General features: G+C 41.0%; 1 protein-coding gene across 2 annotated transcripts in view; it reads right to left on the bottom strand.

Moving 5' to 3' along the window:
- The window catches only part of LOC140486261 (beta-1,3-galactosyl-O-glycosyl-glycoprotein beta-1,6-N-acetylglucosaminyltransferase-like), a 110458-nt gene that overhangs the window by 42909 nt on the left and 55425 nt on the right, over positions 1 to 12124 (bottom strand). The window lies entirely within an intron of this gene.

Genomic DNA, 12124 nt, shown 5'->3' with positions numbered 1-12124 from the left:
CAAAGTCAAAAATCCTGAGAGCGAGTTTAAGAGGATACTAAATTGTTTTCAATCTTGGACAATCCAAGAGAGTCAGGGGAACAGATAGGGATGCAGTCACAAGATAGAATTTATGTTTGGGTGGTAGCAGTAAAACTGTCTCCAAATAAGAACTGCAGATGCAGGCAAAGAAATCCTATCTCATAATTTGGAGATGTCTATCTTGCTCAACTTAGATATGTTTTGCAATCAGCTGGCAGGGCTCACTGATCTCACTGATAACGTTAAGTTTTCTTTCTGTCAGATCAATATCAAGACAGGAACGTTGATGCTGTCTGTCAGATGAACAATGATCCAGCAATTCTACTTGGAATATCTTATATGGTGCTTCTGATTCATCTTTAAACCTGAAGTGTATTTTCAACAAATAAGTGCTCAACTATACTACTGGGATGTGAATGGAATTCTTTATTCTGATACTCAGCTCACAACCTGGGAAAGAATGGAAGTCTTGAGCCATTGCCACTGAAATATAAACCTGAGAGTGTGGGTGAGAAGGTAGGTGGGAAGCCTGGAAGATTAGGACTGAAACATAGTGCCTTCCCATGTCCACGCAAGTAAGGCCCAGGGTAGGAAAACTCAGGCTGCCCACCTCCACTTTAAGATTCTTTGTGATTAATTAACAATTACTCAAGGGCACAGACATGAGCTACTCACACGACCCAATTCCCAATCTCCATAAATCCAATGTCCCTGCTACCATCATCTCATGGAACTCTGCCTCCATCCCAACAATACCTACCTTTAATCATCTGGGTCAGGTCATATTGGAATAATGAATTGGCTTTATATAAAGGGAAAGCTGCAATTTCCAGAAAGATTCTGAAGTTGGCAAAATTACCCCCCCCCCTCCCCGATTTTGAGAATGCTGTCATTCTGCAAAAGTATAGCCATTTACTAATATTGATTGACCACAAAGGGGAAACTGAAATTGCTTGCTCTGAAAACTGTCAAGAAGTAACGTACATTCTTGCATCTGGACTGCTGCATAACAGCAACCTCCCAGAATTTAGTGGTGCATAACCACAATTGACATCACATGCTGACCACAATTTTCAAGTCTCAAATGTCAGAAAATCTTGAGTAGTACACCCTCAAGTCCTTAAAAGTTCATCCATCTGAAAAAGCTTTACATCGGTAGTTTAGTTGAGTAAAACTATTCCTTTCATGCCAGAAACGTAAACTAACATCACCATGTGTCAACTAACTCTGTAAGTTGCAAGATAAGTATATGATTGCGATGAATTAATTCTGGCATTAGGAGAGTTTTACCTCTCACCCATTAATTTTCATACCCTTTGCTAAAATTAAATTATTACCGTCGGTTATGATATGTGTTTCTTCAACGCGAATTGGTTTTTAGGCGATTGAAGAATGTAGACCATTACCTGTCGAGTGCGAATTTTCCTTACCTGTATTGGATAGAATGTGATTCTGGCCCCATTAGTTTAAATGGCACAGCTATTGCACGATTTTCTTATTACGTGAGATCACACGAGAACAGAATTATCACATTGTATGAGAACCGACTGTATAACCTCTTCTTGACCTCTCTGTACTTCCTATCCATCTTAGCTCCAGATCTCTCAGCCTCATCTGCTATCAGTGCTGCCTGCTAGAATGCTTTTTTAACTGAAATTTAATATCCAGAATTAATTAAAACTAGTTGGGGCACTAAGATGAAAGTAAAAGTGAGTAGAAGACTCAAACAGCAGCAGGGTAATAACTAGTTTGGAAATATGAGATCAGCCAGAAGGAAACTGTGAGGCAGTCTTAAATTAATTTGGAATGTGTATAAATGCACATGACTTGGTCAATAAGGTTGGTTGTTGCAGTTGCAAATCATCATGGATAAGCTAAGGGAAGGTCATATTTGATTAACTTGGATGGAATTTTCTGTGGAGGAATAGCATACACGTATTTAAATGACACCGTTCAGAAGGTTCTATAGACAGAAAAGCAACGGCACATGGGATCTAAGAAAATGTAGGAGGTTGTATCTCAAGTGCAGTATGTTAGAAGTTAAGGCCAGCAAGACTATCCTGAACAATTCTGCAGTAGATGGCTCTGTTTGAAATCTGTCCAGCTCTGAATCTTGAGCTGGAGTGTAAATTTGAGACACTGGCACATCACAGAAAGGAAGCAGTACCTGGATAGTTTCTTCAGTCACACTCTTATATAAAGGTGCAGTTCAGTGCTGGCGAAGTCATGTGTACGCAACCAATAACTCCCTGCATTCAAGTTCCTCCTTGCCACTTTTTAAAAGAAGACAATACAGTCCTCTCACCAACTGTATGAAGCTTGTGTGACCTCCTGAGAGCAGCAACAGACGATAAACTGTGAGACATTTACCGTGCTGTCTGTTCTTGGCTGGAATATCCCACTGGCACCAAAATTCAAAATCACTGTAACCTTAGCAGCCACTAGCAGTGCCATTCTTTCCCTGCATGAGGCTGCAGGTCAAGTTCTAAGAGGTGGCACAGTTCCAGTTGCAACCATCTGAATGGTGAGATGCAGACACTAACCACATTATTCCTGGTTTAGGTACACTTAGAGAAGTGCTTCTTAAAGATTTTAGATGGATAAGTCTTCCTTTTGAGTCTCTTTCTCTTACTGAGATCATCTGTCTTCACGGTTCCTTTTGCTCCATTTCCCTCATTCTGCAATCTCATCTACCAACATAGCTCTCGTGACTCGGAATTTGTATACTCAGGGGCCATTCAGAATAATATAATGCCTTCCAAATGCTCACAAAACAAATTACGTATTTTAACAACTCTTCAGAACTCTTGCAAAGAGCTTCCAATTTATATACCTTTGAGAGAAAGGGATTAACGACTTATAACGACTTATTGTTTCTTGCTTGAGATGCTTATTGCTTGAGATGCTCACGCATACAGTAAGATACAGAAGAGTCACTGGTTGGGAGTTTGCAGTTACCGCACAGATAACTGAAATGCCTGTTAGGAAACAGATAACACTATCTACTGGAATATCTGGCTTCTGATGTGAATGAAGACACCATGAGTGCTATCCAATAATGTAGCAAGTGTCTATCAGAAGCACACATTCTGCAATTTGTATTATGAGAATCAATTATACTAATTTTCATCAAGCTGGGACAAATTCCTGCGTCTGCTTGTTTACAAATCAGAAACATATTGATTCAGCAATGCAAAAATCTGCATTCTTGAATATAAATAACTTAATGCATTCAAGAAGTAAATAGATAAAGACATAACAGAAAAATGTTACGTTGGTAGGGTGAGTTGAGGAAAATGCCAGGAGTGATTTTCAAGTGTTAATACATTAGTGATTGCTAGGCAAAATAGCCTGTGCCTGTGCTGTTCAGTCTATTTGTAAACACCAAAATTCAGCATTTTTCTTTCTGCTTAAGAGCCCCAGCCCAAACCACCTCAGGTTTTTGTTTTTTGACTGCTGATTAACTAACTTCATCTTTGTTACTTACTGTCCCTGCCATGAACAAAATGCTGCCTGAGTGATTATAAGGTAAATAATTTCAGTCTAAATGAGCTCATATTTATGCAACCAATGTAATTTCCATTAGTGTACAATGGAATTAATAGGAATCACGGAAGAAAATAAGCTTATTCTGTGTCGCAGTGTAGTGAAATATGCTGTAGTGTCATCATTCTGTTTTTGTTTTGTATTTTACATTGTCTGACACATCCATTGTCTCTTCTCTGAAGATGGTAAATTAATTGTGAAGTTTTCACTATTGATCACAAATATTATCCATGCCATTTTAAATGCAATTATGGTAAAACCCCAACTAGTCAAATCCCAGGTGATTTTCCTACAAATTAAATGAGACAAAAGAACTGCAGATGCTGGAATCCAAAATAGATAGGCCGAAGGTTGGAAGAACACAGCAGGCCAGGCAGCATCAGGAGGTGCAGGTGCCAAGTCCAGAAGAAAGATTACACCCAAAACGTCGACCCCAGTCCTGAAGAAGGGTTACATCCAAAACGTCAATGTCTCCACCTTCTGATGCTGTCTGGCCTGCTGTGTTCTTCCAGCCTCCTATTTTAAAAATTGAATGAAGCTTTGAAATTGCCAAGGAGGTGCTGATGTAATCTGATTTGCATACATGCATATAGCTTGATCTTCAGAATCATTTGTAGCTGTAGTGTGTGTTAATCCAACAGTTGGCATGTGTGGTTTCCATCACCATCTTCCACTTCTTCTTCATTATGATCATGACCTCCAGAAGAGATGGGTTGTACTTCTGCTTCCTATGAAATTCCTCGCTATGCTGAGAGATCAGTTACCATCAGCCTTTTTCACCCTCTTAATCGCTCCTGTTCCATTGGCTGCAGTCTGCCCGTGGTGCTAGGAGGCAAGAATGCCAGCTTGACGCTCTTGAGACCAGCAATGTTGGGGTATGAGTGGCAGTCGTCTGCACTCATAACAATCTTCCATGTCTTTCATTAATGTATTTTGTCCTATTTCATGATCCCTACCTCAAAAATTGTGGAGAGCATCAGATGGTTTTAACAACCTGGTTGTATTTGTGCAGGGCTTTGACATTTACAAAGTAATGTGGCTTTTGAACTTCACTTTCACAAGAAGTGGAAGCTTTTTGGTGCCATCCAGGTTGGCACACATCACAGAAGTGACAAGTGTCTTTCTACTCTTTCCACTATTTTACGTTTCATTTTAAAATGGAAATGTGATCCGACCAATAAACCTTTTAAATAGTCCTATTACTTCGATATTAGCAATGTCTTTTGGTACATACTCATTCAAAACATGGGCAAGATCACTTTGAAGCCAATCATCTCTTATTGCAAAATGAAAACCGAAAGAACTGTGGCTGCTGTAAATCAGAAACAAAAATAGAAATTGCTGGAAAAGCTCAGTAGATCTGGCAGCATCTGGCAGAACCAGATCTGAGGAAGGGTCACTCAACCCAAAATGTTAACTCTGATTTCTCTCCACAGATGCTGCCAGACCTGCTGAACTTTTTCCAGCAATTTCTGTTCCTGTTTCATCTCTTTTTGCTGCTGTGTGTGGAGACTTTGTATGTCCTTTCACCCTTGAAGATCTCAATGTGAAGTGATGGCTTGTCAATAGCTCCTGGATTTAATGCTCTTGTGTGCCTTAATTCAACACTTATTACACACCTTATTCATGTAATAAGTTTAAACAAGTCTGGGAAATCTAGAGTTACCAGTTTGAAATTTGGGCTTATCACAAGCAGAATTTGATATTTGCTATTCGTTGAACAAGAATGGCTGAGAACTTTGATGAAACTGAAACTTCAAATTCCCCAAATTTAACTCATTGCAATTGTACCACTTAACCTTTTAAACTATTATGACATATAAGGAGAACTAAAGTGGTAATTCTTAGCTTTTGCTCTCATTTTAATTCCTTTCCTCTGTTTAGGGACTTGTTGCTATGAGAATTGAGTGTTTTTGTTTACTTTGTAGTTATGGAGTCAGGAATATCTAAAGGGATAATGAAAATATTTATTAAATGTTTCATTATTTGGGATTTTTGGTTTCTGCAGCTTCCTCTTGCCTTACGATGAAGAGAATAACTGATGACAAAGGTAATTAAGCCCTCAGTGGGTTGAGTATTCATTTGTGGATCCTCATCCGGACATCAAGAGGCAATGCTGATTGGAAACAAACTTTTAAATACAGAGAGTTTGAGACATTTGAGCAGGTCAGCAATTATGTAGCTGCTTCTCCATTCCTCATTAGAATGGAGGGTAGGCTTGCAAGACTGCATTTGACCAATAGAGAGCTTGGCAGACACATTGTCGGAGATGGAAACTGCTGATGTAGGCAGGTAAAGGAGAGAATACATCAAGATGGAGGTGACATTGAAGACTTTTCAAAAATTTTTTAAAAAGTAGACATATTGCAACTGCAGTATGTGCACCAAAGTATGTTGGCTTCAGATGGAGGTGGGTGGAGGCTTAAATAATGCTAAATCACTCACACTCACCCTTGGGTGGCCATCTCCATGCATTGTCCATGCTTTGGATCCCATGGATGTCCAATTGGTATGTGTGCAAAATTTAGAACATTGGCCTGAAATAGGCCCTTAAATTGCCCCAATTTACTACCTGTCACTTACAGAGAGATAGCACTCACCAAGCCTTCCCCAATCCTCTTTCTACTAAAATGGTCCAGGAAAAAACTTGACTGACTCTTGGGAAATAAGGCAGGGCAGGTGACTGAGGTGTCAGTGGGGGAGCACTTTGGGGCCAGCAACCATAATTCTATTCGTTATAAAATAGTGATGGAAAAGGATAGAGCAGATCTAAAAGTTGAAATTCTAAATTGGAGAAAGGCCAATTTTGACGGAATTAGGCAAGAACTTTCGAAAGCTGATTGGAGGCAGATGTTCGCAGGTAAAGGGACGGCTGGAAAATGGGAAGCCTTCAGAAATGAGATATTGAGAATTCAGAGAAAGTATATTCCTGTCAGGGTGAAAGGGAAGGCTGGTAGATATAGGGAATGCTGGATGACTAAATAAATTGAGGGTTTGGTTAGGAAAAGAAGGAAGCATATGTCAGGTATAGACAGGATAGATCGAGTGAATTCTTAAAAGAGTATAAAGGAAATAGGAGTATATTTAAGAGGGAAATCAGGAGGGCAAAAAGGCGACATGAGATAGCTTTGGCAAATAGAATTAAGGAGAATCCAAAGGGTTTTTACAAATAAATTAAGGACAAAAGGGTACTAGGGAGAGAATAGGGCCCCTCAAAGGTCAGCAAGGTGGCCTTTGTGTGAAGTCACAGAAAATGGAGGAGATACTAAATTAATATTTTGCATCAGTATTTACTGTGAAAAAGGATATGGAAGATATAGACTGTAAGGAAATAGATGGTGACATCTTGCAAAACAGAGGAGGAAGTGCTGGATTTCTTGAAACGGTTAAAGGTAGATAAATCCCCAGGACCTGATCAGGTGTACCCGAGAACTCTATGGGAAGCTAGAGAAGTGATTGCTGGGCCTCTTGCTGAGATATTTGTATCACCGATAGTCACAGGTGAGGTGCCGGAAGAGGTTGGCAAACGTGGTGCCACTGTTTAAGAAAGGCAGTAAAGACAAGCCAAGGAACTATAGACTGGTGCGCCTGACCTCAGTGGTGGGCAAGTTGTTGGAGGGAATCCTGAGGGACAGGATGTACATGTATTTGGAAAGGCAAGGACTGATTAGGGATAGTCAACATGGCTTTGTGCGTGGGAAATCATGTCTCACAAACTTGATTGAGTTTTTGAAGAGGTAACGAAGAAGATTGATGAGGGCAGAGTAGTAGATGTGATCTATATGGACTTCAGAAAGGTATTCAACAAGGTTCCCCATGGGAGACTGATTAGCAAGGTTAGATCTCATGGAATACAGGGAGAACTAGCCATTTGGATACAGAACTGACTCAAAGGTAGAAGACAGAGGGTGGTGGTAGAGGGTTGTTTTTCAGACTGGAGGCCTGTGACCAGTGGAGTGCCACAAGGATCGATGCTGGGTCCTCTACATTTTGTCATTTACATGAATGATTTGGATTCGAGCATAAGAGGTACAGTAAGTATGTTTGCAGATGACACCAAAATTGGAGGTGTAGTGGACAGCGAAGAGGGTTACCTCTGATTACAACAGGATCTGGACCAGATTGGCCAATGGGCTGAGAAGTGGCAGATGGAGTTTAATTCAGATAAATGCGAGGTGCTGCATTTTGGGAAAGCAAATCTTAGCAGGACTTATACACTTAATGGTAAGGTCCATGGGATTGTTGCTGAACAAAGAGACCTTGGAGTGCAGGTTCATAGTTCCTTGAAAGTGGAGTTGCAGGTAGATAGGATAGTGAGGAAGGCGTTTGGTATGCTTTCCTTTATTGGTCAGTGTACTGAGTACAGGAGTTGGGAGGTCATGTTGCGGCTGTACAGGACATTGGTTAGGCCACTGTTGGAATATTGAGTGCAATTCTGATCTCTTTCCTGTCGGAAAAATGTTGTGAAACTTGAAACGGTTCAGAAAAGATTTACAAGGATATTGCCAGGGTTGGAAGATCTGAGCTACAGGGAGAGGCTGAACAGGCTGAGGCTGTTTTCACTGGAGCATCGGAGGCTGAGGGGTGACCTTACAGAAGTTTACAAAATTATGAGGGGCATGGATAAGGTAAATAGGCAAAGTCTTTTCCCTGGGGTGGGGGAGTCCAGAACTAGAGGGCATAGGTTTAGGGTGAGAGGGGAGAGATATAAAAGAGACCTAAGGGGCAACATTTTCACGCAGAGGGTGATACGTGTATGGAATGAGCTGCCAGAGGATGTGGTGGAGGCTGGTACAATTGCAACATTAAAGAGGCATTTGGATGGGCATATGAATAGGAAGGTTTTGGAGGGATATGGGCCAAGTGCTGGCAGGTGGGACTCGATTAGGTTGGGATATCTGGTCGGCATGGACAGGTTGGACCGAAGGGTCTGTTTCCATGCTGTACATCTCTATGACTCTATCACTCTTTGACAGGAAACTTCACAGCAATGGGCACACTATTCACTAATGCCAACTTTCCAGCCCTCCAATACATTTCAAAAATTCTGTCCACTATCTCGGAACTACATTCACATTACTTTTAAAATGTTGTAGAAAATGTATTTTCCCAGGATTTCAGCAGAAGTTCAAGGGCAATTTCTCTTTACCAATTGATGCCATGATGACAAAGAGGAAGATATTTTAAGGAAATTCAACACCATAATCTTTGCTTTAATTACTGTTTGAACATTTTCATAATCTGACATATGAAAACAATTCAATTTCCCAGCTGCTGCTTATACTGATAATTTTGCAGCTATACCCCTTATTCTCCTGTTACCAGGCAATGGAAATTATCTTGTTATATGCTGAGCTATTTCAACTATTACATGTGCCCATTTTTGCTGAAGGTCATTTACCAGTTATTTCAGAAGTTAAAAAAGGTTAATGTAAAATCCACACTGTTAAATCAGAGAGGGAGGATATTTAATTTCATGAAAAAAAAGGTACAATCGTACTTGCTCGTAATTATGTCTAATAATTTGTTTAGTAAGTTCTGCCATGATAATGAGATTCCAATTATACATAGAGTCATTGACCAAATGTAGATGACTCTATGGGCTCCCCATTACAATAATAAGAGTTAAAGGATTTGTAAGAGCTAACCTGCCATTAATATGCATGTCATTGGTCATGCACAGACCATAGCATGCCATGATACCTTCATCCTGAGGCAGTCTGGTATTATCACAATCTTCAAACCTACAAAAAGAACCTGAGAATGACTGCTGGAGACATGGGAGATGCATCCACCATCTAGCTGATAACCTACCTCCACCACTCGACTATTCCAAGATCACAGAGCTATAATAAAAGCTACATAGTCACCAGAAATATCATGCAGCGGACCATCAGCATTATAAAACAATGCTTTGATTATGCTTGGATCATATGGGAGAGGTCAGTGGGAGGGAAACCCTCCAGTAAAGGGCAGAGTACGTCTCCAAGTTTTTAGCAATCTGTTGAAACCTCCTCAAGCCATCACGAGGATGCAGACTTTGCCATTAGGCATTCAAAGATCACCTTGGAAGAAGGAGGACAATGAAGAGTAAAAAGCAGGGAAGAGGCAGCTGGCACTCCAAGTAAGCTGTTCGTGAATGCCTGATTAGACTGTACTTTCATTTGTGGAAACATCCCTTCACTAATATGCCACTGAAAAAAGGGTGAGATGAGGAGAAATTTCTATTCTCAGAGGGTTGTGAGTCTTTAGGAAACCTTGCCAGAGAGCAGTAGGGGCACAGTCCTGTGTTTATTTAAAGCTAAGATAGATAGATTCTTAATCAGTAGGGGAATCATGGGTTAGGGAGGAAGGGCAGAAACATGGATGTTAGCCATGTCAGAGCAGCCATGACCCTATTTCTTACGGTCTTATGTTCTCTGCCATGTTATCATCCATATGACTCACAGCATTTTCTTTGTCAAGATCCTGCAAGAAAAACTACCAAAAATAACCTTTCCTTAACATCTTTAGCTAAAACCACATCATGTAAACAAACAAATAAGAATTTTTCATTCTTGTGCATTCCATTAGCCTCGGAGCTTTTGTCTGGTCCAATGATTGCATGTTGTGATATTTCGGTGGCAGCAGCAGAGCTGACAGAAGGCTGCAGACCTTCATGGGGGAGGTTGCAGGATGACTCTGCAAGATGCTCTCAAGCAGCTTTGGGCCTAGGAGTGGGCAACAAATGGTGGTCTGCCCAGGACACTCACATCCCATGAATGAATAAATTAAACTCTGCACCATCTAGGATGGGCAGTCACAGTCTGCTGACAGCCAATACAAAGGCATTGGCAGAATGTCCATAATCTTAGTGAACACTCAGAGGGCACATTGCTTGACTTTAGAGTGCAGAGATTCACAAACTTGCTGGCTCAAACTTTGGGCCTGAATGGCATCAATTGTGAATCTCATGATTTCTGACTGAGCCCTTGCAGCACTGAGACAGTGGATGGCTGCTGTGAAAGTTGAGTCAGCAGCCCTCAAGTCCTGCATCCTGCAGGTACTCAAATGCTATCATGGAGTTAGTCACCTATTCCACAATGGTAAAGACAGACTCCAAGCTCTCCAAACAGCCCTGAGCCAGAACCTTCCGTTGTATAAGATAATGGCTCTGAAGGGGTTAATGTACATGTTACATTGGCTCCACCCATTCTTCTACTGATATACATTCTGTGAGTGGAGTCAAAGCACTCTACTCTACAGATACTTCTGTATCAGCTCCTTAAGGTGCTAGTAATTATGCTTGATCAAATATAGTTTTACTATTACTTTCAAGTACTAAATCTTCTTGTTAACTCAAGCAGTACCTTGGCTGTAGATAACTTATAATAATGTATCCTCTACCACTAATCATGAGAAAGGCAAGGACAAAGGAAGATTGGCGGCAGTGAACCCTCTGAAAAGCTCTTTTTCACTGAACACATACTGTTAAAGCTGGCAAATACCACAATGGTGCCAGTAGTGGTCATCTGGGCGAATACAACATTCTCTGTGCCTCTGGGCAGTAATAAGAGGCTGTTTGGGAGGCCTGTCAATGCACCAAGCATTTCAGCATACATTGTGATAAATGTTACCCTGTCAAAGTCCTAATCTGTGTTCATTGTAGCAGAATCCATCTAGGACCATGGCCTCTGGTGAGCTAGTGTGCAAGCAATCATTTTGCCACCACCAAGCCCACTCCCAACCACACCCACACCCCACTGGTAAAAGTCAAGCTCTTTCTGATCAAAATTTACGTGAACTGTAGGGAGTCAAATTACACATGAGAAATATTTTTGAGGAGTGAAATGATCCATTTTCCTCAACATCAAATTTGCATAATTCTTTGAGTTGCCTGATCACTTTTTAAAGACAATAAGGAGGCAAGCAACATTTCAGTTTTAGAATGAGAGACAGAAAGGTTAAAAATTAATCAATTGCATTGAGCCTTGCATGAAGAAGCAGGCTGAAATAAGAGTGGCTGTCACCATATCAGAAAAGGACTGGGAGCCGGGGGTGGGCTGAATGAAGTCTGTCTGCTCAGAAACAGGGCTAGTGAAGACGGATGAATCATGAAGGAGGATTCATTGGAGTCTGAAGAAGTCTGAAACATGATAATGGCACCTAAAACAGGAGTGCCATGTCTTGCCCACTCTCCTGGACCCCTTCAGCAAAATCAGTTAAATGGGGGCTACCTTCTGAGACTCCAGTTGAATGATGGGAATAGTAACTGTTGCAAATGTCTATGAACATATTACTGATGGAAGTTCCTCCCATATTTTAGCTTCTTAGAGTCATAGAGTCATAGAGATGTACAGCATGGAAACAGACCCTTTGGTCCAACCCATGCCGACCAGATATCCCAACCCAATCTAGTCCCATCTGCCAGCACCCAGCCCATATCCCCCCAAACCCTTCCTATTCATATACCCATCCAAATTCCTCTTATATGTTGCAATTGTACCAGCCTCCATCACATGCTCTGGCAGCTCATTCCATACATGTACCACCCTCTGCTTGAAAACATTGCCCCTTA

The sequence above is a fragment of the Chiloscyllium punctatum genome, chromosome 2 (genome assembly GCF_047496795.1).
Source record: "Chiloscyllium punctatum isolate Juve2018m chromosome 2, sChiPun1.3, whole genome shotgun sequence".
Classification (NCBI taxonomy): domain Eukaryota; kingdom Metazoa; phylum Chordata; class Chondrichthyes; order Orectolobiformes; family Hemiscylliidae; genus Chiloscyllium; species Chiloscyllium punctatum.
The sequence above is the reverse complement of the archived record's forward strand: the minus strand, read 5'-3'. Positions and strand labels throughout refer to the sequence as shown.